This window comes from Panthera tigris, chromosome X (assembly GCF_018350195.1).
Source record: "Panthera tigris isolate Pti1 chromosome X, P.tigris_Pti1_mat1.1, whole genome shotgun sequence".
Taxonomy (NCBI): domain Eukaryota; kingdom Metazoa; phylum Chordata; class Mammalia; order Carnivora; family Felidae; genus Panthera; species Panthera tigris.
In genome coordinates this window covers 2,465,496-2,492,973 of record NC_056677.1, presented here as the reverse complement: position 1 = coordinate 2,492,973, position 27,478 = coordinate 2,465,496, and positions in this window count along the sequence as shown.

Sequence of the window (27,478 nt, the reverse complement as noted above, 5' to 3'; positions counted from 1 at the left end):
CAGGATTTCATTTTCCCAGACCAGATCCCATTCTGTCTACAGCACTTGTCCTTGGCTGTCCTCTCAGCCATGTCCCAACTCCACACCTGATCTTAGAAATAGGACTTTGCATAAGGGAGAAGCTGGAATATGACCCGCCTGTGTTGTTAGTTTCGAAGATCATCATGCCACATTTCCCTTGTATTTGGAGCTTCCCGTTGGCCACAGAGCTCAAGCCATGTGTTACCACTGGAAGGAGGTCGCGGGCCGTCCACCACAATGTCTCCAATGGCACCGATGGCTTGCTACTCGCACTAAGGAAGGGATGCCTGTCCAAGGGTCCAACTCCAGCTTTCCTGGCTTTAAATAACGTTCTCAGAAAATGCAAACTACTTTCTTGCATTTTTAGTGTTTATTTATTTTGAGAATGAGTGGGGGAGGGGCATGGACAGAGAGAATCCCAAGCAGGCTCCACAGTGCCAGTGCAGAGCCCGACTTGGAGCTGGAACCCAGGAACCATGAAATCATGCCCTCAGCCAAAATCAAGGGTCAGATACTTAATCAACTGAGCCACCCAGGCACCCCTGCAAGCCATTCTTCAAAGGAAATAAATGTAGGCTCTAAATACAATTGCATTTCTTGTGTGTAGCCACCCTTAGTCTTCCTAAAGCCCTCAAATCCTGATTCCGCCCTCGGTTCTCTCAGTCACGTGACATTTACATGTCCCCTTTTCTCACATGTTATTTTCCTCAAGTTGTAACACAGAGTTTCTTAACTTCAACGCTGCTGGTGTTGAGAGGCTGGATAATTCTTTGCTATGGATGTAGGGGGCTGCCCTGTGCAATGTAGGCTGTTCAACAGCATCCGTGGTCTCTACCCACTAGATTCCAGAAGCATCCTCTGTTGTGACAACCAAAAATGTCTCCAGACAGTGCCTAATGTCCCCTATGGTGCCCCCTCATAAGTATGGCCGCTGTAGACAACTAATGGCTCATCCGCAACGCCTCGGTAAGACAGCAAGTATGACAGTGCCAGAGACTACATCCTATTGCATATGAATATACCCGGGGCTGGAGCACAGCCTGTCTTCGTGAAGTCCTCAATCAATATTTATTACATTAAATTGCCTGAATCCAGTGTTTAAAAATTCCTTGAAATAGTGCAAAAGTTTTCCCTGTCATCACGATCTTCTTTCATGAGATGATGGTTTCTAGAGACAAGGACATTCCATAGATTGAACCACAGCCAGGAAACTTGGAATCCACATAAATCTTAATTATCATAATATGCAAAGGCAAAAAAAAAAAAAAAAGAGCCAACCTGCGAGTGTCATAGGGAGATACAGCGTTCATGTTTACTCCATAACTCAAGGTTTAGGAGCAGTACAGACCAATTATTATCACAGAGATTTATTTTCACATGGAAATTAGTCCATTTCCCTCTGTTATAAACAGCCACCAGTGCATCAACCTTCCATATAGTCTCTGGTGTGATATTTCCATGAAGAGAAGGCACAGGTGAGGGCTTCCTGGATCAAATCTCTCTCTTTCTGGGTACTTTGTCACCTCTGAAGGAGGTTGACCGTGGCATGTTCTTCGCACCTGACTCTTTCCCCATACTTGCTTTCCTACTTTAATCAGCACGACGAGGAAAATGTTGTCATGATAGCACATTCCCCACTGGGAGGGAAACATCTTTGCGCTCTCTGTAAAGAGAGATCATCTCATCTCCAGCCTTGTGAGTTCAGTGCACCTTGTGACAGATTTCTGTGTGGGCTTCAGGCTGTCCGTTTGGAATTGCAGAAATGGTCAAATCTGGGGAGGGGTTGTTTTCCAGGATGAGAAGCAAAAGTCCTGTTTTTTTAAAAAAATTTTTTAATGTTTATTTATTTTTGAGAGAGAGTGGGGGACCGACAGAGGGACAGGGAGACAGAATCCAAACTATGTGGTAGGATTCGTGCTGTCAGCATAGAGCCCACCGTGGGGCTCGAACTCATGAACCGTGAGATCATGAGCTGAGCCAGAATCGGACTCTCAACTGAGTGAGCCACACAGGTGCTCCCCAAAAGTCCTCTTTGGAGCATGTTAGATCTGACATGCCGGTAGATGTGAAAAGTGACATGATTGTCAACATCTGGAACTTTTCATAGAAATTGGGGTCCTGTGTGTGTGTGTGTGTGTGTGTGTGTGTATGTGTTGTATTTTTTCATTGTGTTTCTAAGTGCTTTTCAAAGAGTTTCCTTCTCATTACCAGCTCCTGTTGGAGTTTCTATAAACGTGGTTGGGCCTCCTCCTTCTATAAAATTGTTTAGAAGAATATTCTGCTCGAGAATAAGTCTTGTATAATAAAAGACATTCGAGCACGGCCAAAGTATCCATCCAGCGATAAATGAGTACAAATGTGCACAGTGTAGCTACACAGCATGGAGGTTATTGTACAATAAAGGGTAAGTTGTGCCCCAGAATATCTTAAGTGCGAAAATGTCATGAACTAGAAGCACAGAATGATTTCTGTACTATTTCTGCAGGGTTTTCCAGAGAAACAGAACAACACAAGGGTTTATTTTATGGAATGGATTTCCTTGATTGTGGACACTGGCAAGTCTGAACGTGTTAGTGCAGGTCAGCAGGCGGGATTTCCATGTTAAGAGGCAAAGTTATTTCTTTGCCAAGAATCATCAGTTGTTGGTCTTAAGACGTTCAACAGATGAGATGAGGCCCACCACGTTGCTAAGGGTGATCCCCCATATACAGAGTCAGCTGAGTGTAGATGGGCACCACTTCTACAAAACATACAACAACCACATCTCAACTCGGGTTGGATCAAATAAATGGCCACCATGGCCTAGCCAAAGCCAGGTTGACACATACAATTGATGGCCACGTTCTATTTATATTAAAAAGAAAGTAAATGTGTATGTGTGTGTGGTGGTGGGGGGGGGTGTAGATACATGTGACACTTAAAATATTTCACTGAAAGTAAGTCATTGCTGCAAAAAGAAAAGGTGTAACGCGTATGGTGTCCTCACTTGGAAGTAAAATCTGTAAACCCAAACAAATAACACACAAACCCAAGAAATCCGATCTGATCTTGTATCACAGAGTAAAGTTGGAGACAGCATCCGCAAGCTCAGGACCTTTCACACACTGGCCTGGAAAGGTGGGCTGGGGCCCCAAACTCAAACTACAGAGTTATGGTCAACCTTTAAGCTTAGAACATCAGCTTCCTTTTACCTTTATATACTTGATCTTAAAGTACATTTTTAGGTTAACTTACTAATGTTATTTTATGTTAATTCTGGTATTTACCAATCAAAAAGACACTCAAGAACCCATATCACTGCAGAAGGCAGCATGCATAGCTGCACATTTTTTTGAGAGCGATTCCATTACCAAGGGACTGAAAAGGATCATAGACTCACACATGCTGTTCGTAGGACTTCTTCCTGAAAAACGAGTCAGAGGCAAGCTGCTTTTATTACATGACAGGGTCCTCAGCATTATGAGTTTCAAGTTGCTGAAAGGAATCTTAATGTTCAGTTATAAATCAATCCATTAAAAGAGTGTTTCCTGTTTCATGATTTGGTTTTAAGTGAAAAGGTCTGGGTACAAAACCTCTAATATAATAGATACCCAATTATGTGTGTGTGTGTGTGTGTATGTATATATGTAGATAGATACATATATATGTACATCTATCTATATATACATCTATGTATCTATCTATCTATCTATGGAAAGATGTAACAGTAATAGCAAGGTTGAGGAAAGGGGATGGATGGATAGATGGATGGATGGATAGAGGGAGGGAGGGATGGATGGAGGGGAGAGGTGGATGGATGGATGGATGGATGGATGGATGGATGGATAAATAGATGGATGGAGGTGAAGGATGGATATAGGGGAAGGGTGGATGGATGGATGGGTGGATGGGAAGGATGGACAGATGGAGGAGAGGGATGGATGGATGGATGGAGGGGAAGGATGAATATAGGGGAAGGGTGGATGGGAAGCATGGACGGATGGATGGATGGATGGATGGATGGATGGATAGGTAAATAGATGGATGGAGGGGAAGGATGGATATAGGGGAAGGGTGGATGGGTGGATGGGAAGGACGGATGGGTGGATGAGAAGGATGGACAGATGGAGGGGAGGGATGAATGGATCGATGGATGGAGGGGAAGGATGGATATAGGGGAAAGGTGGATGGACAGATGGGTGGATGGGAAGGATGGACGGATGGATGGATGGATGGGTGGATGGTGGGGAGGAAGGGATAGATGGATGGAGGGGAGGGAGGGAGGGATGGATGGATGGGTGGACAGATGGATGGATGGATAGTGGGATGGATGGATGGATGGTTGTATGGAGGAGAGGGAAGGGATGGATGGATTATGAAGGATATGTACATTGAAAAAATGGACACAAGAACACCAAAATTCTCATAGAAATTGGATAAATTGGACAAAACTCCCTGTGTCTCCTCTCCATCTCTCTTTTCCTGTGGAACTTATGGGTTAGATTTGCCTCAGTCTCTTAGGCTGATAAAGTCCAGGACCCCAGTGTTGGGCACAGCAGGATGGGTCTGCCAGTTGGGTTGCTATTGTTCTAGATGGCTTGTACCCACTAGCATGGCCTTTATTCTCAGTGTGACACATCCCGGACTTGAGAAGGCATTCTTGCCTCCTCTCTACTTCAATCCCTTCTGATCTTTGAGAAGCTCAGAATCTGGGGTGAGGCCATCTAACTAATGGAAGGCAGCTCCTTTATAAATTCCTGTACACAGACTGGTACCCATTTTTATGGATGGAGGGTCTATAGAAGAGGGTTCTGCACTCATTGTGGGCTATGGATGGATGAGATTTTCTTTCCCACAAGAGGCTGGGAAACATTGCATGGTCCGGAACTTCTCTACTTGGGGAAAGACCCCATCTCTCTCTCTGGCTTTGGCTTACCATGATCTTCTTCCCTTCAACTGCTGAGCTGGAAAGGGGACTGGCATCCATGCCCAAACGCCATCAGCAGCCACAGTGATGTGGAGAAGCAGATACCACTAAGGCTCGTATAAAAAAATCGAATATGCATATTAAAAACCTGTTTTGGGGGGCCTGGGTGGCTCCAATGGTGAAGCATCTGACTCTCGATCTCAGCTCCGGTCATTATCTTGCAGTTCATGGGTTCAAGCCCTGTGTCAGGCTCTCCTGACAGTACAGAACCTGCTTGGGATTCTCTCTCACGCTCTCTCTGCTCCTCCCCTGCTTATACTCTCTCTCCCGCTCTCAAAATGAATACATAAGCTTAAAAAAATCTCTTTTAACTCTCTAAATACAAATTTCATTTTGCAGAGGATTGTCTAGAAAACTTCATTTGAATATTGGGTTGGAATACATAAAAATCAAACATTTGTTGTAGGAGGAAAAGGTCATTGTGAACCGAGTTAGAAAACACATTTGGACACTATTTCCCAGAAGAATAATGAAGAGTTAAGTCTGTTAGTTACAGATAATTAACCAATTACTCATTCTATGATATACTCTTCCTTATGATTTTCTCACCACCATTTTCTTTTCTGTAGCTTATGTTATTGTAACCATACGGTCTACATTACACAGATACAAAACACGTGTGAATGGACTGTTTATGTGGTCGGTTGTGCTTCCGGTCAAAGGTTGGCTGTTGCTTTTTTTGGGGGGGAGTCAGATGCTCTACATGGGTCTTCAAATGTGTAGGGCTGGGCGTTGTTCAGGGGTACCTTGTAGTCATACACCCTGGTAAGTCTGTTCCGGAAATGCAGGAGCCCCGTTGGGGCTGGAACGATGAACCCAACTCACATTCACAGTGTGAGGGGTGCCACCTTTTTCATGGGGTCGGAGGGACACAGCCTTCCAGTGGGAATGTTGATGTGTCCCTCAGGCTGTTGACCAGCTCTGTGCTGGGACAATCCCATCTGGTCATGCTTCAGCCTCTGTGTTGCCCCCACTCTGGCAGGCCCTCAACGTGTCGGAGACAGATCCTCAAGACGATTTAGATCAATTCCCTCATAATGGTGATACCTGGACAGGAGTGACACCTGAAGTTTTGGGATTGCTTTTCCAGTTTGGTGCCCCTCCTTTACACATTTTGGTGCTTCTTGTCTATTTTTTCTATCTATTTTCATTTCTCATTATTACTGGCAATTACACCCTACGAGTTATTGGTGGATTCTAAATTATAGAATATTAAACGGTCACTAGGGTATTTTTTGTGGCCAAAATAAATTGGGAAAAAACTAGCAGGGAATGTATCTATCAACCCATCAGTCCACACACACACACACACACACACACACACACACACACCTTGTGGATAAAGATTCTTGACTTTGAACATCGTTTGTGAGAAACAGGTAAGAAGGTAGGCTTCAAAGATGGCTCACCTGGGAATGGTTTTTGGAACCGTGGTTGTCTCCTAAAAACGCACAGTTGCTGAGCAAGATAAAAATGCCCCCACTTAGGGCCACCTGGGGGACTCAGTCGGTTAACCGTCTGACTTTGGCTCAGGTCATGATCTCACGGTTCATGAGTTCGAGCCCCGCGTCGGGCTCTGTGCTGACAGCTCAAGCCTGGAGCCTGCTTCGCATTCTGTGTTTCCCTCTGTCTCTGCCCCTCCCCGCTCACACTCTTTCTCTTTCAAATATAAATAAACGTTAAAAAAAATTTTTAAGTGCCCCCACTTAGAACACACAGCACTGGAGAACGGACTGAATAATACTCGCGTTGAAGCTTCAGCATTCATAGTAGCCGACTTGAGGGTTCAGTGTGTGCTTTCAAGTATCGTGTATTATCAGGTGAGGAGGAGCTCTAGATGACAACTTAGAGCTTTCTTCAGGGCAATTTAATTATGAAACTGAAGATCCCTCAGACATTGTCTCATAATGAGATAGCGGTATGCAACACGGGAATGAAACAGATCCTATCTTTAAAGGAGATGTGACCTCGTGGCTTTTATTCAGGTGTTCACAGTACATCTTCCACCAGAAACGGCATTTCGACATAAATAGATGCAGCTTCTGAGGACTAACTTTATTATCAACCGCAAAGAAGGGAACATAATCCCATTTAAAAAGAAAGAAAGCATGTCCCAATCTTGGTGGGACCTTGATTTATTTTTGCTTACCCTTTAGAGATAATACATTGTGATGAAAGAAGTCTTTGAAGGAATGAGAAACAGAAATGAGCTGAATTATTCATTTTTATGAAACCTATTATAGTAGGTTTATAAGACTCCATAGCACTTGGCCGGAATATATCAGAGTAACTCCATTTAAAAATATTTGGACAGAAAGAGATTACACTATTAAGCAACTTGGTAGATAACTTTCCACTCTATTCTTGGTATGCCGGAGACTGGATGTCATGTTTTTTCAATGGGGTCTTGGCTGGTGTGAAGGAAAATGAGGCAAACAGATGAAATTGCTCTATTGGGAACCATTGTGTAATTCATTTTGTAAACCATTTGTTTTGTAAGTGACAACCCCAGTTTTGAGTCCTCTGATCCCCCTGAGTAGGCGTTCTATTCAGAATACTGTTTTAGAGGGAACATGTCACCCCGATGATGCGTCGTGGTCCTCTGTAAATGGACAAAGGCCTTAGGAAGCTGTTACTCCCAACTTCAGACAAGTTGAACTCACAGATTTGCCCACAAACCAACCACCTACCGACAGATTCTCTCTTCCAGATCTTTATAGTATGATCATAATGTTGCGTACAGGAAATTTATTTGTCCCCCTGCTATAAATACCAAAAAGGAAGTTAAGACGACCCTCAGGGGCGCCTGGGTGGCTCAGTCGGTTAAGCAGCCGACTTCAGCTCAGGTCATGATCTCGCGGTTTGTGGGTTTGAGCCCCGTGTCGGGCTCTGTGCTGACAGCTCGGAGCCTGGAGCCTGGTTCGGATTCTGTGTCTCCCTCTCCCTCTGTTCCTCCCTGCCTGCACTCTGTCTCTCTCTCAAAAATAAATAAAGATTAAAAAAATTTAAAAAAAAGTGTTCTGTATTCAGGTCCTTCGTCCAACACGCTGTTCCTTCTGTGGCACAGACCTGCCCGTGCTGCTCCCAAACCATTTCTCCTTCCCTAATAATAGGCAGATAGCTGGACGGTGCTGTAAGGTCACACACTGATCTATTAAAAAAGAGACAAGACTCCCAAAACGGGATCACCGGTGCAAACTCAAGCCCCACGGTGCCAAACTGAGGCTGAACACACAACCTAAGTACCGTTTCAACCTCATCCGGGAATGGCGTCTTTTATTTCAATATTTTAAATATTTTTTTAAAGTTTATTTTGAGAGAGAAAGAGAGCAGGAGCTGGGGAGGGGCAGAGAGAGAGAGTAAGAGAGACAGAATCCTAAGTAGGCTGCACGCTGTCAGCTCTGAGCCTGACACGGGGCTTAAACCTGCGAACTGCAAGGTCATGGTCTGAGCTGAAGTTGGACGCTTAACGATGCAGCCACTCAGGAGCCCCTTGGGTCAATGTTGGTTTTTTTTGTTTTTTTGGTTTTAATTTTTTTAAATGTTTATTTATTTTTGACAGAGACAAAGCATGAGCGGGGGAGGGGCAGAGAGAGAGAGGGAGACCCAGAATCCGAAGCAGGCTCCAGGCTCTGAGCTGTCAGCACAGAGCCCGACGTGGGGCTCGAACCCATGAACCCCAAGATCAGGACCTGAGCCGAAGTCGGACGCTCAACCGACTGAGCCCCCCAGGAGCCCCTTGGTTCAATGTTTTTGATCAAAAATCAGCCGAGGGACAGCTCAAGGGCCCATATCTGTTTAATTGCTAAGTACATACAATACATTGCACAAATTAAATCTGTACAAATACCATGTTGATCAATGATGTATATATTTACATAAATTGATCATTTTACTGAGTATTAAAAAAATTAACAGTATTCTATATGAAAGGCTATGTGATAATATTCATCACATAGTAGAAATGAAGTTGCTCCTGGGCTGGGGACCACACTCTGCAAACAGCATCCTAACTGGTCTCATCCTCTTTTAATCAACATTTAGACAGGCGAAATCCCCAACGTTGCTGTTATGAAAGTTATAGTCTAAAGGGGGAGGGAAAGGTTACTTATCATGGGCAGAAGGAGCCCAGTGAATACTGCATTGAGCCTACATTGTCATGGTATATTGTACATATGTGTGTGTGTTTGTCATTTTTTTTAGGGCTGAAAAAAGATGACTTATATGTTGCACAAATACACACTGTGGAGCATGATTATTATTTCTGTCCATCAAAGGCCGTTCCTTTTTACATCTAGCAAATGTGATAAAAACCACTTCAAACTTATATATATGTGTATAGTTTAAGCATATACATATATATATCCATATATACGTGTGTGTATATATATATATATACACGTATATATTTGCAGAAACCATTCACAGGTTTTCTTCTTTTGCATTCACAGCATAGCAAATAGAAAAGACAGCTTCATTAACAACGAGACGGATACCCACCTGGTTTCTGGGTGCAGAATGTTCTGGGCAAGCCTGGGCCAGTAGATTAGTGCCAACCTGAAAAATTGATACGATTAGAAACAGCTGTAAACATGATTGCCAACCGACAGAGCCATCCCCCTAAAAATAGTGCTCCGTTTCCAACCGTAACTACAACCCTTGATGTGCGTATCCTTCAAGCGCGAGATAATTTCCTCTCCTCTCTGATACCTTCATTTCCTAACGTTCAAAATGCACCAGCCACGAAACACACACGGGGCTCGGAACATTAGTAAGGGGTTGGAACATGTTTCTTCCTGAAGGTTTTATATATCTTCAGACACACTCTCATGTGAGGCCACATGGGTAGGTGATAAACCCAGTTCACAAGGAATGTAATGGGCGTGAAAGTAAGATGTTGGAGTTTGTATTTACTCTGTAAGTCAGATGCCTGACCTCAAAGTCTCTGACCTCAGAAAGACAAGCCATTCCAGGTAGAAAGCACAGGCTTACTACTCAGTTACCCTGAGGAGTCAAAATTATATATATGTTTGCATGAGGGAGACTTAGAGCCCAGAATCCTTTTGCAGAATTGTAGTCTTAAAAAGACAAAAAATAAAAAACTGTACTTATCAAGGGTATAAATTAGAGAGTTACGTGAAGGGCAGTCTTGACCACGAAATCAAAAATGCATAATTTCCCTGAAGAAAGACGACATCTTTTGGAGACTGAGGTAGAGGGTGCGTTAAATTAAGTAAATGCTGCACCCAGAAAGCATGCCTCTTCTCGGATGCTAAAAACATCCCAGACCGACAGCAAGTTAAGGACTCCGTGTCCCAGGCTCTGAAAACAAGCAAGGTGACTTTTTCCTATGTATTTGAGGGATCCGAACTTGTTGGCTGGGTTACAAACATCATACTGCGTTTAATTATCTTCAGCAATGTCCACACCTGATGTACCATGGAAATTTTCAGAGAGTCCCAAAGCAGGTAATCGATAGATTATAAGCTTAAGAAACGAGATGCTCGTCAACCATCTCCCTGCGAGTCCAAATGAGAAAGGAAGATATTCTGAAATACGAGTTTTGGGTCTCGTAAGGCTCCACATTACACAAAGAATGTATGGACAAGTTGAGATGACTTTGATCCATGGATTTCTTGCGTTTGAGGAATTTCTCGAGATTTTTCGAGAAATTCTCGAATTTTTCGAATTCGAAAAATTTGTCGAATTTTTCGACATGAAAAAATGAGAAATTAAAATCTCAACCAGAAAAAGTGTCCCAGGTTAGTTTGTAAGGTTTGTTGACAATACTCGTATTTTTCTTTTCTATAAACTAAGCCGATAGTAATTTCAGTAGCAATAGACGCTTCCAGGATAAACAGAGGGCTTACGTGTTCACATCACAATGAACTTAACGAGCAGGAGTATATAGAATAGCCATTGTGGTAGGAAGACTTCCATGAAATCATCAATGATTTTATTTTCATTTGTATCATTTCATATATTTAATTTAATTTATTTTTGGTGTTTACTTATTTTTGAGAGAGAGACAGACAAAGTGTGAACAGGGGAGGAGCAGAGAGAGAGGAGAAGGAGAGGGAGACACGGAATCCGAAGGAGGCTCCAGGCTCTGAGCTGTCAGCACAGAGCCCGACGCGGGGCTCGAACCCACGGACCGTGAGATCATGACCTGAGCTGAAGTTGCACTCTTAACCCACTGAGCTACCCCGGGCGCTCCTCATGTATTTTAAATCTGTGGGTTTTATCCCCAAAATGTAATCATTTCAATCCATCATCTTAAATAATACATCAACCTCGCATAACTTACAAAGCACGACCTCACCTCTTGAATTATTTCTCCATAAAATAAGCTTAGTTTCTCACATATATATTTAATTTAAGCTTAAGAGGTGCTCCTTAATATTTCACATTGAATTTACAGTCTCCCTCAACATTAAACTGACGGAGTCTTCCCCCCAGTGAAGAACTTAGTGCAGAAACATCCCACCTCTACAAGGCACATTGAGTAAACATTCATCGTGTTGAGCCCTACGGAAAATTCTGTGCCCATAAGTGCAGCCTATGCAATTGACTAACATGCCCAGATACTTTTCTAAGATAGAATTTCCATTTTTGCACCGATGGAAAGGCCCCTAAATTAAATTAATGGAGGCCTCCAAAGTTAATGTTCTCCGACTCAGGTACTTCACAGGCTGACGGTGAGACCACACAATCTTGCTTTCGCTACGTCTTAGAATTTTCACTTGACTTCAGAGTAAATGGAAAGAAGAGATCAAGTTATTGAGTGAAAGCCATTGGTTAAAATGAGCCTCTTCTTTCTTGCCTTGGGCATGGTTTGCGATACCCTGCATTCTTGCTCATTTAACCCTGATTCCATTATTTGATTCTGTCCTCCATTTATCAGTATTCGTGAGGACTCTCGTCCATTTTGCAAACAAGATCAACCGTCTTGGGAATGCAAGAGGATGGCAAGGGCTATGAGAACCTTCTCCAGCCTACCCGAATCTCATGGGGCTTTCCCTGGGCAGGCTTCCCTGGTTTCACTGTGCACACCATCTCCTGAAGGATTACTCTGTGGGAGATCACCCTCTGCCACAAGGTCAGCCCTCACTCCAGTTCCCTCCTGGATTTCATAGTCCTACAAACCACCTGTAATTCATAAACACATTGGACAGCCTACTTTCAGTATGCATTGACCTGACCTGATTCCTTTGTTGTTTAACACTCTTACCTCCGTATTTCCATCTGAAGATGTGGGAATATCTGCTAACCCTTTTTCACCCCATAAATAACACTTGTCTTGCCGCGTTTCCTCACCTTCTTTTCCAACCCCATGCATCTGACGACCCCGTATAATCACCCTCTCATTCGGCCGTCTTCAACACACAGCTTCTGCAGAATCCCCATAGCTTTCCTAAAAAGTTGGACGTGGTCATATCTCCCTGGAGATCGGACAGCATCTCAGGCCTGGAAAGTTTCTTGTCATTTTATGGGTTTTCTTGACGGGTCTGAACACACAGCCTTGGCTGTACCGTTTAGAGATCATGACACCAGTCAATCGGGAGAAACCGTTGCCCATAAGTTAGGAATATATAGGTTAGATCAAATACTAAAAGGGAAACTTGTCTTCTGTCATTACATCCAGACTCTGTGATCTCCTACGGAACTGGAGAATGTCAATGTGTGTTTTCCCCATTTTTACGTGGCATTTGGAGAACATTAGTTATGGGGCACCTGGGTGGCTCAGTCACTTAAGTGTCTGACTCTTCATTTCAGCTCAGGTCATGATCTCACGGTTGGTGAGTTCGAGCCCCACGTCGGCCTCTGTGCTGACCATCTGGAGCCTGCTTCAGATTCTGTGTCTCTGTCTCTTTCTCTTTCTGCCCCTCCCCCACTCTCTCTGTCTCTCTCTCTCAAAATAAATAAATAATTTTTTTTAAAAAAAGAACCACTTTGTGTTCCCAGTACAAAATACTCCCAGCCTCAAATAAAATTCACATGTCAAAAGTAAACTTTGAAAACCAGTGCAAATGTACTTATAATGAGACTCCTATGTTTAGTAGATTAGCACAAGAAAGTGTTCACATTGCTTTCCTTTTTAATTTTTAAAAAAAATTTTAAATTTTTTCTTTTTTCAAATTGTTTTAAATTAAAATTCAGCGTTCTCTTTTTATTTAAAGTGGAACTTGAAAATATTTTAAAATGCACTTTAGTCTGTTTTTTTAAGTGTAAGATTTTTTTCTTGTTTATAAAAATAAGGCATGCGATAAAAAGAGCATTGTCATTAAAACTTACAACACCATGGGGCGCCTGGGTGGCTCAGTCGTTGAGCGTCCAATGTTGGCTCAAGTCATGATCTCGTGGTCTGTGACTTTGAGCCCCGCGTCGGGCTCCATGCTGACAGCTCAGAGCCTGGAGCCTGTTTCAGATTCTGTGTCTCCCTCTCTTTCTGCCCCTCCCCAGCTCATGCTCTGTGTCTCTCTGTCAAAAATAAGTAAACATTAAAAAAAATTAAAAACAAAAGCTTACAACATCAAACACTTAAGCATTCCTCTCTGATGAACGGATTCATGATTTATGCCTAATCCTGTTGGGTTTTCTTTCCCTGGGGCTTTAATGTGAATTAAGTAAATATCTTTGTAGAAGGTCCGATCCTGAAGTATCTGAGAATCTACAGCATGTTTTTGATAAAATCCAGTTCAGGGAAAAACATCATACTTTTCTGTTATATCACAAAGTCCTTCTTTGCAGACAAAACCGATGAGGCCGTCCCCATTTGGGTACATTTTGCCCATGACTGGCTGAAATGTGGACATTCCCCCTTTTAACATATAATATGGCAATGTGACAGTTGGACCCAAGGAGCTTTGATTTGACCACAGACCAAAGGTCCAGCATTGTTGATGAGCAAAACTCTGCTATTTTGTTTCAAGAGAGCACATGGTCTGGACCATGAACATCGTCCCGGAGTGTAGCTTGACCCCATGAGGGGTGTGTATAGCCGGGCCAAGGGTCACTGTAACTCCCCATGATCTCAGTGCTCTGTGCATGGGGTGCTGGGTTGGGTGGCCATGAGCATGACTAATGTATGTCCAGGAAAATGAAGACAGGGCTTCAGTCTGGCATTGAGAGGACAACTTACCCCTGCTACTCGTAGATTTCAAACCATCCAGGATCTTAGTGGGGGCCGGGAAGTGTAAAGTTTTAAGATTCACTGGGTGGTGGGTAAATAAAATGAAATGGAATAACATTCAATAAAATAAAATAAAATTGAATTAAATTAAACTAAATTAAGTTAAATTCACTGGGTCCTCTTTATTGAACTATCTTTAACGGGCTGAAGTAGCAGACTATTTTTATGCAACGCCGACTTCTCCCTTTCCCCAAATAATGTGCAGGACCGAGGCTATATTGCAGTTTTACTGAGAGCAATAGAATTTCAAGGATCTCCTTGACGTCTTCTTCAATAAATGTATTTTCCACATCAGCTGTTTTGAGTTGTGTTGCTGGTATGTCTCCCCGCCCCCGCCCCCCGCCAGTCGTCACACAGAACATATTTTTTGGATGCTTTCCAAGAGTTAAGACGACGCCCTGTCATTTGTGACGATTTGATTCAGGCGGCACAGGTCCAGGAGTGTCCGTTGGTGATGGGGAATCACCAGAAAATGCTGTTCCTATTATTTCAAGGGAAGTAGATGATGGAAATCCAATAAAAACCAGACCACTAGCAAAAGGGATATGTAAAATAACTTGTAAGAAATTCCGTGGCGAGGGGAAAAGTTAAGGAAAAGCCAGCCAGTTCTCCTTTTTAAAGACAAAAAGTTGAAACTATTATTTGGAACCAGAGGTTGGATCGCCTGTGTTTAACATTTCTAAGTAAAAGGATTCTTATTGGTCCATTTTCAAAGGTCCGAATCTTTAAGTTTTACATGATATTTGTACACGTATGTGTGTTGTCTATTATCAAGAGATTGACTCTTATATTCTGGAAAAACCACGTGCTCGAATTGTTGAACCACGTGTGTGACCGATTCCCATATGAGTGGGGATACTTAGATTATTTCTGGGATGGGAGAGACAGTTAACAATCATCTGGTCAAAGTCTCTGGTCGTTCACGCATTTTCCCAACATTCCACCGATTTACTGTCCCACCTACGCCTGTGCATTTCTAGGGACAGGAGATTCGATGCCTTGAAGGATACAAAGGAGAATTTGTAACATTTTACTGAGACATGACAGAAGGGTACATTTGATAACACAAAACACTGCCTCCGTATTCATTCAAGATTAAGAGAAAACCATCGGATCTTTACCCTCTCCTGAGTTAAATGAGACAAGCCATACTTGATTGCAGTGGGTTCCAAATATATTCTGTTTCATTGTGGTTGCAAAGCTAAAGTAGGTTCCTATAGTTTTGGGGTGTTTTTTTTTGTTTTGTTTTGTTTTTTTTTTTACAATATTGGTGCACTGTATTGTGAAAGTGTCTAACACCAAAGCAAATTTCCTGCTTTAAAATTCTGTCGCTTTTCGGGGCACCTCGGTGGTTCAGCTGGTTGAGTGTCCAACTTTGGCTCAGGTCATGATCTCACTGTTCGTGGGTTCGAGCCCCACGTCGGGCTCTGTGCTGACAGCTCGGAGCCTGGAGCCTGCTTCCGATTCTGTGTCTCCCTCTCTCTCTGACCCTCCCCTGCTCACACTCTGTCATTCTCTCAAAAATACATAAACATTTGGGGTGCCTGGGTGACTCAGTCGGTTGAGCGTCCGACTTTGGCTGAGGTCATGATCTCCTCCCCCACTCACGCTCTGTCTCTGTCTCTCAAAAATAAATAAATGTAAAAGAATAAAAAAAAAATTCTGTCACTTTTCCAATCTCTCATGCTAAAGTTCTTGTTCTCAAATAGACAGAAATATTTTTCAAGCCACCCCACCCCCCTTTTTTCCTAATTGGGCTTTTCAAAATATTCCCAGGGGGATATTGATTATCCAGTGTGAGTTAAAGGCAGGGATGTCTGTCTGGGTCAGTCGGTAGATCATGAGACTCTTGATTTCAGGGTTCTGAGTTCAAGCCCCACATTGGCTGTACAGATGACGTTTAAATAAGATCTTTTAAATAGAAGGCAGTTTAAGAAAGGTAGGTTTATTATTATTATTTACCTGTCGCATTACAAAATACAAGGATGGACGGCAGGGGGAAATACATTGACGTTCAGCTGTGTCGTTCATTCATTGTGTGCGCGGGGATAGATCACATTTCTTTCTGAAATATCATCTTCTCAGTGTGGTCTTTCCTACCTTTTATTATGTTTTCATCTTTCCAGTGTTGTCATCCTGGCAAGAAAAAACCAAACCACAATAGCGTCAAGTTTAGAGTTCTACCCATGGTCAGGGATGCACGTGCGGACCTCTTTGGCGAGCCAGTTGACATGCACCATTGTGTGATTTCAGGTGATGAGTCGGTACTTGGATAGATTGCGTTAGCATGAGCACGGGAGCCTGAGCTCGCACCGCGTGGATCCTGTCACATAATTACCATTTCTTTTCTTGGGCGGAGAGCTTGGGACATCTGCTCTCTCCGCAGTTTGGAAGTGTGTGATACAGTAGGGTTGCCTATAATCTGTGCACCTGATTGGTAGAAGTCACGTATCAGTCGCACGCTCTACCCTTAAGCAACGTTCTCTCACCCGCTGTGCTCCTGGGAACCTCCATCCTCCTGTGTTTACAAGTTAGACTTTTGCTTTTTCTTTTTTAAGATTCTATGTATAAGTGAGACGTTACAGTATTTGCCCTTCCCTCAGCTCAATGCAATGCTGGTCCCTCCCTGTTCCCTTCTGTTTTTGTGGCTGAATCACATTCCACTCCATGTGTCTCCCACGGATTTATCTACACAGCGGCCCTAAGTATACTCACCAACGTGATGCATCATCCATCAGCACCACCTCGTTCCAGACCTTTCCTTCTTGCCCTGCAAGCAAACCCACCTCCCAGAAAGCGGTCACTTCTCCCGCTTCCCTCCTGCCAGCCTCTGGTACCCACACATCTCCTCTGTGTCTGCACAGATTTCGCAACTCCGGACCGTTCGCGTGAACGCAGTCACACCCTCTGTGTCCTCCTGTACTTCTTTACCGCATGCTATGGTTTCAAGGTAGAATGCGTGAGAGCTCGCTCCATTCTGCGTTCCAACCATATCCTGTCTTACGGATGGAGCCCATCCCGTGCGTCCATTTGTCCGTTGATGGACATCTGGACCACTTCTGCTGTTTGCTGCTGTCGATAGGGATCCCGTGGTCCTCTGTGCACATGTGTCTGTGGAAACACCTGCTCACGATCTCTTCCCTCTATACCCAGGACGGGAGTTGCTGGGTCCTCCTCTACTGGGTATTGCTTGTTATGTTTTTGTTCTTGTTTTTGTTTTTTATTTCCACACACTTAAATGTGATTTCCAGAGGCATACGTAAGCACGAAATTTAAAGACATTCTTTGTTGCTATGAAACGAGTAGTATGCATTTAAGTAATCATTTTCTACTGCACTCAGTATATAGACGCAGGGTGTCTGAACACATGAGCAAAATGTATTTTGATGTGCAGATTTGGGCATGATTAATCCGTTCTCAGCATGGGGTGCTCTTGGAGCCAAGTCTGCTCTAAATTCACTTAAATAGGAGACACCCCGCCCATTAAACATGACCTAGGAATCCACAGGCACTTGGAAACAGTTCGAGCGTGAACTCTATGGCGTATACCAGATATTCACGGCAATTCTCCCTGTGTCACTTCTCCGGCAATCATCACTTGCAGGCCACAGACACCTTCGTGTGCTGCCCCGTTTCTGTAACACAAATCTGTGCCAAGATTGAATTATTTATAGGATCATACATTGGTTAAAACGTCTGCCAGTCTTACTCAAAGAACTATTTTTTTTGCCTTATTAACAAAGATTAACTAGTACAAATATGTAGCAACATATTCACCGAACTACCGTGCAAAACCAAGGGGTAAGGCTTCCGTGAAAGTCTCCAGGCACAACGGACAAAAAGAAACATCCCGATGGACGGATGAAGGTGTGCTCACTGCTCTCACATACCTGCAGAAAGGCCTCCCCTGCTGGAGCCCCAGATCCGTCTTGCACGCAATGTGATGAATTAGGGAACGGGACAGCTTAAGGAGCCCCAGACTGGTCCCCGTCCTCTGTTACTCTAACTCTTAACATTTGTTTGCATAACTGACTGCAGCGGCCGGACAGGGTAATTACCACCATCCTTCTCCGAGCCCATTAATCTGCTCTAAACGGTGGGAAGCAAATGAAGCAGAAAGGAACCCAGTGGGGAAATATTTCTTTTGTGTGTGGCAAATCTTGGAACGCCAACTTGCAATTTATCTCACTGTTTCCAGACTCTTTGCAATTATGACACCAGGTAAAAGGAAGACTTTCAGATAGGTTTCTGAACACTTGGCGGATGTTGGCTAATGAACGTTCTGATTTTTTTTTAATGTTTTTTAATTTTTTGAGAGAGAGAGAGACAGAGCATGAGTGGGGACCGGGGTAGGGGGGCATAGAGAGAGAGGGAGACACAGAATCCGAAGCAGGCTCCAGGCTCTGAGCTGTCAGCACAGAGCCCAATGCGGGGCTTGAACCCACGAACTGTGAGATCATGACCTGAGCTGAAGTCGGACGCTTAACCCAGGCGCCCCATGAACGTTCTGTTTAAATGGGACCCCTGTGGTCATCTGCTCATTCCGAAACGACAGACTCTTCATCAGTCACCATCTTCTTGCCTAAGAACTCAAGCTAATACTTTGCAAAAAATAACCAGGGTGGGAGCATTTTTTTTTTTTTTGGTCCTCTGTATTTTTTATCTTTCTTAAGGTAATTATTTTCTTTTTAGCCATCTTTCCATTCTTTTTATTTTTCTCATAAATCTCAGTGAATTTGTACTGGAAGATGTATTTTCAACTAAAGAACCATGAAAACAAAACACGTTCCAGTTTGTGGTGTGCAGGGGAAAGAAACAGAAAACTCGCATCTTTGAGTGTGTGCATTAGAAAAGCAGACAACTGGTCTAAGTTCCTGCTTCGAAAGCCAGAAAAATAAGCCAGAAAAATTTTGTGGTAAACCCAAAATAAGTGGAAGAACAAACACCATTGAGAGACAAAATAGTTAAAGAGGTAACACCAATTAAATCAGAAGCTGCCCCTTTGGAAAGCTCAAAAATCAGTGAATTTCTCTCTCTCTCTCTCCCTCACACACACACACACACACACACACACACACACACACACAAATATAACCTACCTAGCCCTGGGTGTATTTAACACATTTGCAATAAAACATTTCCCCAAAGAAAACTTGAAAAAGAGATGGTTTGTCAGATGGAACTTTAAAAAAAAAGTCTGGAATGAATAATACCAAAAACATACAAAATCATCCAGAAAATACAAGATGATAAAAATTCTGTCTCATTTTATGAAGCTAGTTTTCTCACAACCTAAGACATCACAGTAAAAATCAACTACTGATGAATATCCCTCATGAATCTAGATGCAAAACCCTTAACAAAATATTAGTAAATCAGGGCACCTGGGCAACCCAGTGGGTTAAGCATCCGAGTCTTGGTTTCCACTCCGGTCATGATTTCACAGTTCATGAGTTCGAGCCCCATGTCGGGCTCTGTGCTGGGAGTGCAGAGCCTGGTTGGGATTGTCTTTCTCCCTCTCTCTCTGCGCCTCTCCTGCTCACACACTCTCTCACACAAAAGAATAAACAAACATTTAAAAAAAAATACTAGTAAATGGACTCCAGCATTGCTGTTATAAACGGTCGTATATCTTGGCCAAGTTGGGTTTAACCATAGGGATATGAGGTTGGTTTAGCACTCAGTTAATCCATTCTTGAGGTCAACATATTAATAGACTAAAAATGAAAATCTATATGATAAGAATCACTTGCCAAGAATAACTGAAACAGAAGACACAGTTGACAAAATTCAGATACAACCACTAAAAATGTACCTTTTCTGCAAGAAACCATAAGAGAAATTATTTGTGATGTTTGATTTTTTTTTACACGTGTTTTATTTATTTATTTAAGTTTATTTATTTTGGGGGAGGTGGGGCAGAGAGAGAGAGAGAGAGAGAGAGAGAGACGCTCCACAATGTCAGTACAGAGCCCAGCGTGGGGCTCAAACTCACAAATTGTGAGATCATGACCTGAGTGGAAACCAAGAGTCAAACACTTAACCCACTGAGCCACCCAGGCACGCCCAGATGGTTGAATTTTCTATTTTTAAAAACACCCTTAGGAGTGTGATAACTTAACCCGACAAGTTAGGAGAAAAGATTTACGAAATAAGTAACACATAAAGTTATTTGTTTTTTTAAATCCGAATATTTTAAGAACTCTTAACCATGAACCGTAAGAAGAAAAAATAACACAATGAAAATCATTTAAATGCCCAAACCATTTCAAGAGGCATTTTATCCAAGAAATATGCGGATGACTAATAAACACATTAGCTAGAATCAGTGTCATTAGTTATTACAAAAGCAAATTAATACAGTGAGTTACCACGAGGGGCTAAAGTTAAACGAAGTGACTGTATAGCAACTGTTGGCAAGAACTGGGTGTCTCAGTCTAAGCGTCAAACTTCAGCTCGGGTCACGATCTCACAGTTTGTGAGTTCGAGCCCCGCGTCAGGGTCTGCGCTGACAGCTCGGAGCCTGGAGCCTGCTTCGGATTCTGTGTCCTACTCTTTCTCTGTCCCTCCCCTGCTCGTTCTCCCACATACTCTCTTTCTCTCAAAAATAAATAAACATAAAAAAGGAACATCTATTGAAAAAAGAAAATAATTTGACCTTTTCCCCCGTAAAGTTAAATGCACACTTCACCCTAGACTGTCTCTTGTATGTATTTCTCTAAGAGAATTAAACACCTGTTTCTACTCAGTGACCCCCATGGGATTGTCCAAATCATTTTAAGACTTAATGACCAGAAATGGGAAAGAAGCCTGATGTCTATGGACATCACTTCACCTGGATATATAAAAAAATTCATTTTAGGTTAAGACAAAGTGAACGATGAAAATCCTGGGGTCACTGCACACACCCCCCAAAAAAACCTGACCTTCTTTCTTTTTCTAGAGTTTCGGGAGAAGTGATTGGAACAAAATTTCTGGATATATAAAAAACCTGTTTCCTGAGATATTGGGGGCAAATTCCAACAGAGGGTGAGGAACAAAATTGGGTGGAAAGTCATCTCTCCGATAAATTGATTTCTAAAACCCCCTTTTTTAGGTAAGAAAAAACGTATCTCCTATCTTATTATATCTTTGACCCCAGGTTTTTCATTGTTCACTTTGTCTTAACCTAAAATGAATTGTTTTTATATATCCAGAAATTTTGTTCCAATCACTTCTCCCTAAACTCTAGAAAAAAAAAGATAAAATGAGAAAAAAGGGCAGCTTGATGTGTCCTGTCTACAAAAGAGTTCTCTTTACATTGAACTAAACAGCTTTTCAAATTAAGCCCAATGAACAAATAATGTTGAAAAAAAGAATTTGAAACTAAGAATTTGAATTGGGATAAAGAAATCTAATCCATGCGACAGGTGGTTTTGAAACTCAGCGCAAGTGTCTTGAATCCAAACTCTAATTCTGCTTTCATTTTATTTCTATTATTAAACAATGCAAATCAAGGTGCCTGATCTGGTAAAAACAAAAAACAAAAAAACTAAAAATCATGTTAATAGTAATAATCATAGACCAGAGGGCTATTTCAGAATTCAAGACGAGATATGGTCTCTGTCTGCCCTCGATGCTGTCGACAGGACTTCAAAACAAGAAACTCGTCATTAACGGAACTCAGGTAATGTAACCCAGAGTCATTATAGGAAATTTGGCTGAAAGGTTTAGCGCAGGGTAATTACCTGCATGAAAAATGCCCCTCTTGGACCTTACTCCTTTCTAGAACCGATTCTTTACTGTGAAGCCAGTTCTCGTGCGACCATTTGAAAGGTCTTGGAAATTAAGAGATGTCAGTGCACCACAGGTACACCACAGCAAAGAGATACAACAGGCCTCACTCCCTCCACTCCCCCCCCCAAAAAAAACCCTCAAATCTCATTCAGGGAAAGATAGCTTAAGGTAGATAGCACCAAACACAAGCCTTGTCAAGAGGCAATATATTGCCTTTTGCTTGTTAAAGTTTGCAAAGGAAAGATAACAGGTGCACAGAAGCAGAAGCAGATAATGACAATCAAAGGTGGGAATAAATGTGTATTTGATACATGCTGTCTCTCTGGGAGAAAAGGAAATCTGATCCCAAAATAGACTCTGTGCACCCAGGACGAATATTAAATCCGCATCCAGTCTTCAGATGCCAGGTACAGAATGCACTGTCCCCTGGGCAGAGAAAGCGCCTTCTTTGGGCGTAGGGGAAACTTGGTTCCTCGCCCACAGGGATTCTCAGTCAGCAGGTAGAGAGACAAATTCGGTCGTGAGCCAAGAACAGTTGGGTTGTTTCAAAATGTAAAATTTAACACACACACACACACACACACACACACACACACACACACACACACACACTTCGCCCCTCAGAAAGAATAGTTCTTGCAAATTCAGGTCATGACATCTACCTTTCATGTGTAAAATATTTACCATCTGGCTCTTTTAAAGAAAAGGTTTGCCCAACCCGTTCCCTACTGGATAGCAAAGATTTGTGGAAAGGAAGAGACAGTATGCTTTTTGCCCTACGTTTTTCCAGCCAACCCTAAAAACGCGCATAATAGTAACTGAAGCACTCAGCGAAGTAGAATCATGATGCTACCACTTTGCTTAAATGCTTCCTTTGACATCTTACCTTACAGCTTAATTAGCTTTCATGAATAAAAGTTGGTCCCGCACTCCTGATTCTCTCCCCAAAATAGACAACTTCGTTTCGTTTGTCGTCATGTTATGTGGAGGTCACAGATGCTGTGACTGGGTGCCTGGGTGGCTCAGTCGGTTGAGCGTCCAACTTTGGCTCAGGTCATGATCTCACAGTCTGTGAGTTCGAGTCCCGCGTCGGGCTCTGTGCTGACAGCTGGGAGCCTGGAGCCTGCTTCCGATTCTGTGTCTCCCTCTCTGTGCCCCTCCCCTGCTCACACTCTGTCTGTCTGTCTGTCTGTCTCTCTCTCTCTCTCTCTCTCTCTCAAAAATAAACATTTGAAAAAGATTATAGACCTTACATATTTAACCTGGTTCCCCCGTACCCCTAAAGAAGGTTTCTTGCAAAGTGTCAGTAGATTGTGGGGGCTAACGGATCTCTGATTGATAACGGACTGTGTTGTTCAGTGCACGGTAGGAAATGCCTTAGGGCACCCTTCCCATATGGGAAAAATAAACAAAGTAGCTTGAAATTTTCATGGCTTTCAAGCAACACTTTCGGCTAAAGAACAATTGTTTGCTCAGTTCTATTTCTGGACGACTGTCACCGAGGCTGGAGAACGACCTCTCATGAAACCGTGCAGAATCATGTGTGACTTTACTGTAGCACATTTCCCTCTGGGAAATGGGTTCGGCACGATGAATGAGTCTGTTAATTTCAGTGTCAGTTGTGGACAATCGCATTGTTGATATAGGAATTTTTGCTGGAAACCTTTTCAGCCACGTTGTTAGTCAGGATTCTACAGAGAAACAACACACACACACACACACACACACACACACACACACACACACTCACTCACTGATTTAGGGGCACCTGGATGACTCAGTCAGTTGAGCGTCCAACTTTGGCTTAGGTCATGATCTCACAGTCTGTGAGTTCAAGTCCCGCATCGGGCTCTGTGCTGACAGCTCGGAGAGCCTGGAGCCTGCTTCAGATTCTGTGTCTCCCTCTCTCTGCCCCTCCCCTGCCATGCTCTGTCTCTCTCTGTCTCAAAAATAAATACAAACGTTAAAAAAAATTAAAGAAAAAAAAGAAAGTCTGGGGGAATTTTCTCTTCCATCAACTGATTAGATGCGACCCACCACATCTTGGAGGGCTCTCTATTCAAAGACTAGTGGATAAAATCTTAATCTTAGCTTTAAAAATGCCTTTGCAGCAGATTCCAAACTAGTGTTTGACTATCTAAGGCCTGTGGGAACATGTGAAATTAACCCTCAAAACCATTTTATCATACATTTCCCAAAATTAATTTATGACTAACAAAATCTGTGGTTTTCTGTGGTTTAACTTGTGTAACTTTTTGTAAGATAGATACCTTTTTTATCAACATCCTGCTGACCTGTTGAAGACTTTCTGGTCTTGGCTCAACGAGTCTTTGTTATTACGAACAGCATAATAAAATGAGAACACTGAGAATATGGGAGTCAGAAAATCGACTTGTTTGGGTTTCTGTTTAATCTGGGTCCATTTAGTCTACTTTACAAATATTATTATCATCAAATATTTAAAAAAATACTCGTAAAGTCCAAAAGGTAAGGTGTGTAGAGAGCAAACAAAGTTCTTGATGCTGGTTTAGCGCCTTAAATGTTATTACATGTTTACAGACGTTCCAAGCAAAGATTCATTAAAAGCTTGCACCGTTTTGCATCCAGTTTCCCAGTTATATTAACATGGATTTGTTGTACTTTTTCCCCACACACGCATCATCATTTTAAACCTAGAGAAGTAAATATGTATGTAAATATAAATTAAATAAATGTATCATTTACACTTTTCTCAAGTAAATGTAGTCTAAATGAGTGGACTGAACCACCTCGAATAGCTTATTCCTCTCAGCATGGCTCAAGGTGTTCTGGCGTATTCTTTCACAAACATGCGTTTTTTTTTTCAGCTTGGCCACCATGTTTGCGTTCTGACAGAGCTGAATCTATCAAGCAGTGGCTTGATCTCTGGGGCTTAATCTCCAAGGAGACTCTGGAAACCAGGAAGTTTTATCATTTTTGGGTTCTCATGCTTAATTCTTAAAATCTTGCTCGAGAGACAGGAAGCAAACGTTTATCGCTCAAGGATTATTCCCGTTTGCACTTTTGCAGAAATCTCAAAATTTAGGAAGCGTCTGCATTTCTGTTTTGCGGTAGATTTCCTGATGTGGTTTACTCTGAATTTTGTAGTTGGAGTTAGGGAATCACTGGCAACATTCTTGTCCTCCTAAATTCATTATGGAGGGCTTTAGGGACACTACCATTCTCTCGTGCGTCAATTTCCTTGCAAATATCTGAGTAAGTTTAACTTCTTCGTATAAGGAATTCAGTCACGTATGCAAATCTGTTTTACATGTAAGAGACTCAGGGTAGAAGCTTTTCTTGCCCCTTTAGCTCCTGGTGGCTCCTGGCGATTCTTCCCCTTCCTTGACCTACCAGCCACATGGCTCCCATCTCTGCCCCGCCGTCACATGGCATTTTCCCTCGGTGCACATTTCTGTCCAAGTGTCCTCCTTGATGCACACCTCAGCTATATTCCATTAAAGCCCCCCCTAATGACCTCATCTGAACTCCATCACATCTGCAAAGACCCTCTTTGTGAATCAGGTCAGCACGGACAGGTAAGGATTTCAGCAAATCTTTTTGGAGGGCACAGTTCAACCCATAACATCCGGGCGCTGACTTGGTTGGTCTCTCAGATCAATGATGGATCGTAAGTTGTCATCCTCCAATAGGCAGATCTCAGTGACCTCGGTGAGTAGCCATTTCGGCAAAATACCCTGTTTGCTAAATAAAATACGCAGTGATTGAGCCAAACTCTTGTACTTAGACCCCCGAGTTCAGCTATGCGCTAATGTTCTGTAAGCAAGGTTTAATAATGAGCAAGCATGCAGTTAGCCTGTGTGGAAACATTGGAAGTGCCTGATTTCCTTTGCAAACCCCGTGCCCAAACTCAAGAGACTCCAGAAAATCAAAACTACTTTCCCAGGTCCACGTGGACCCAACATTTCTTGCAAGAAAAAAAAAAAAACAAAACATTTCAGGAGGAATGCCATACTTGGCTAATTCTGGTACAAAACACCCATTGGAGGACATTTCTCAAGGACTTAAAAACTCTGCTTGTCTCTCTGCCTCTCTATTTCAGCAGCCTCCAGAATGTCCAGTTATAATACCATCTGCGAGATTAAGGTTGTCCACAGTGGTCGTACTGATATTTTGGACAGAATAATCATTTGGGGGTGTGCCCTGTATACACTAGTAGGTAGGTGGGAGGTAGCATTCCCAGCGTCTTGCCCGCTGCACCCCCCGCCCCCAGATGCCATTACCATCCTGTCCCTGACCTGTGACCATCAAAAGTGGCCCCTTCTTAAGACCGCCATGTAACAGATGCTACCTCAAGTAATTTCCACTGAAATGGACAGCGAGGATTGGGGCCGTTGGGATGTACTCAAAAATACTTACCGAATGGATATGAGTTGCACAGACTCATTACATTTCCTACATTCTTGTCTTGCATTTGCTAAATGCTTTCAAAAGTCTTACTTGAAATACTAACGCAGAGTAGCTATGGACGGGAAGCCTGATTTCCAAGTGGGAGATGAGAAAACAGGCTGGCGGGGGAAGCTGGGTGTTGGGGGCTAGACCCGCGTTCTAATTTTCAATGTTGACGCGTCTCTTCCTATGCTCAGTTTAAAACATTCCCAGGTACTGGTTCCTGAGCGATACTGGACCCTTGTAATTAGCTTTGGGCACCGCACATCGGCTCCCCAGGAGGCTTTCATGAATAGGAGGTGACGGGGATATTTTGGTTGTTTGTGTGGGAAAGACAAGGGAGGCAGGCAGTGAACCAAGTTCTTTGTGTGGCTCTGTGCTTCTTCCAGCACTGCACAGCTTTGTAAATTTTCTTTAGAGGGGATGGGAGCGGTCTTGCAAAGCAGTGCTCATTCACGGCTCTTAGTTCTCTCTGCATCTGTCCAAACCCTTAGGTCCACCCACAAGCCCGAGTTTTAACACTGATGTGTTCTTTGACCTGGTTTTTGCATTTTATAAACTTGGCACCTCACCAAATATGCCTGGGTTTTTTTTGGTTTTTTTTGTTTTTTTTGGTTAAGTGGATTTTCTGATTCTGTGTGTAAGATTCTACTCATGTTGTCTTACGCATTTGGGTATTTATTTAATGCATTTGAATATGCATTTGAAGTTCCACTATATGAGTTTACCTCTATTTTTTTCTATTCTAAAATTGATGAGTAATATTATTTCTGGTGTCTTGTTTCTCAGGACACTTTCTGTTAAGTGTCTGTATGTACTTCTGGTGGGTAAATAGGTATATAAACAGTGGGATTGCTACATCATACCAGGTAACGCAAGATTTAGTAAGTGGCTGCACCGTGGTATATATATTCAACTGGTTGTATAACAAAGTTCTTGTTTGTCTACAGCGTCATTAGCACTTGGTATTTCCTGCCACTTTATTCCTAGATTTTGGTAAGGGTATAGTATCATATTGGGTTTTTAATACCGTTATTTTGATGACAGGTAATGTGAGAACCTGTTCGTATTGGTGTTGGCATTTGAGTGGTGCA